This window comes from Gopherus flavomarginatus, chromosome 9 (genome assembly GCF_025201925.1).
Source record: "Gopherus flavomarginatus isolate rGopFla2 chromosome 9, rGopFla2.mat.asm, whole genome shotgun sequence".
NCBI lineage: Eukaryota > Metazoa > Chordata > Testudines > Testudinidae > Gopherus > Gopherus flavomarginatus.
Window position 1 is genome coordinate 504,880 of NC_066625.1, and position 2,191 is coordinate 507,070.

Below are 2,191 nucleotides of genomic sequence, written 5' to 3' on the forward strand. Positions count from 1 at the left end.
AAAGAGACATATTGGAGCATGAGCTTTCATGGGTGAATACCCACTTGGTCGGATGTGTCCTTTGCTGGCGAGGGGACTTGGGACCCTATATTCAGGGCCTTTCCCCATCACTGTGGCTTGTGAATCACTCTGGAGGTGTTGTTAGGCCAAGTGCTCTGATGACTAAGCCAACGTGCACTGCCCATGCAGCTGAAAGGGAAGCACCAGAACTCAGGAGCTCTTCAGCCACCTCATAAAAGCCTGACCCTTCCTCCCCAGTTTAATTTGATATTCTCCAATGGGAATTTAGCTGTGGAGCAGTTTAGCCTCTGCTGTGACCACAGGCAGTCTTGGTCTTGCTGTGCTGCTGGTCTGCCTTCACTGGGGCATACTCAGGGAGTTAGCATAGTCCCACGCCATGGTTGATGCATTGTGTGTCCTCTACAAGGGAATGTCACTGCTTTTTAGCCACCTGCACCCCAAAGCACTTCATAGACTGTACTGAACCGACTGTGCAAACTGGAGATCAGTGCAATCCCCGGCTAGAGTGGAACATGGCAGCTCCTTCCCAGAGCACACCAGGTCAGGCAGAAGACTCCTGTTTCCAACTGAAACAGAAGCGGGAGAGCAGGAAGGCAGGATGCAATTTGTCCAAGAGACTGGGCCCATACCCCTATTTTTGTGTTCCATAATGATGGGAAGCCAGCACTCCCTAACACCACACCGGAGCATTGCAGGGACAACTAGCCCAGAGTGGAAGGCAGCCTGATTAACTCCCCCATGCGGCACATGCATGCAGCATACCTTAGCACTGTGCTGAGGCACTGGGCTGATTCAGAGGGATGTGTGCCCCTTTATCAGTCCCTAATGCCACAGCACCCTGGGTTTTCCCTGGATGGCTCCCATCAAAGTACAAACCCAGCTAGATCCTGCTTTGTTCATGAGATCAGCCAAGCTCTCAGCATGAGGTGGTAGGTACAGTAGAACTCCTGGCCACGCTTGAGACCCATTAGGCCTCTCTTACTTGGCAGTCAGCAGTTGTACCAAATGAGCTGGAAGGGAGCGTCTCCCCAGCCGAGCAGGTAGGCGCCATGCTGAGCTGGTCCCAGCTGCGAGTCCCCTCCTGCCAGTAGCACGGTCGCCAACTCTCATGATACTGTCATTAGCTTCGCAGTAGCCTATGTTTCACTCAAAGCCCCAGATCTTTGAGTCATGTGATTACATGAGAATTTTCAGCTTTCATTCAAAAGCAATCAAAGGTAAGTTTCTAGCCCTCATGGCTATGGAGGAAAACGTGCCCAAGTGCAGCCTGGGGGCTCTGCAACCACCTGGAATTTATTGTTTGTAAAAATTTCACGCTTGTTTGGGGCCTAGCTTGTGACTTTTGACACTTAGGGTTGGTGACGCTGTGGCAGAGGGGGCCCGTAGTGGGAAGCCCCTCTTTGCAGATCTTAAAGGCCTTATCTCTGCAGGGACTTCCCTCCCTGGGGCCTGTGTGTGGTCTAATATCTCAGAGCTAATTAGGCACTGAAAGCGAATGAGTTTGTTCAAATCAGTCTCTGGCTGGGCAAGCATATGTGCTCCTCTGCTGCCCCCGCGCGGGCAAGTGGGTTAGCACACCCCACAGCACCTCCAGGAGGCTGCAACATGTCCCCACAGAAGGAGGCAGAGAAGGAGGGGAGCTGAGCTGCAGTGGGGAGGGAGTTTTTGGGGCCAGAGGAGGAAGTGGGGCCCTGGAGGCTGCACACGGAGATATAGAGGGATGAGGGTAGAGGAGTTGTGCCAAGAGGGGACTGCATTCAGCAGAGGGGCTGAGGCTGGAGTGGAGGGGGCTCTGCAGGGAGGTACAGGGCTACATCCAGGGGCATAAGGCAAACATTAAGTTGCCTCTAAACCTGGCTTGATACAATTCCAGAATTCAGGGAGGAATCCCTGGAGTGAGCCTGAAGGCAGCATGGCCAGGGCTCTCCTTGCTCTCTGCATCTCCATGAGCAAGCCAAGCTGAAGATTTTACAGGGAGGGCACTTCCTATGAACAGAGGCCCAGGCGTGCTTCCCCTGGGCCAGAGGTTCCCTGCTGGCTCAGAGATACTCTGCAAGCCCAGAACAGGTCTCCTCCTGACCCTGGGTCACTGATCCTTTACTCTGTGCTTGTGAATGGTGACTGATGGTGCCTACTGGATGATGCCTGATCTCTCCTAGGAGAACTGGTG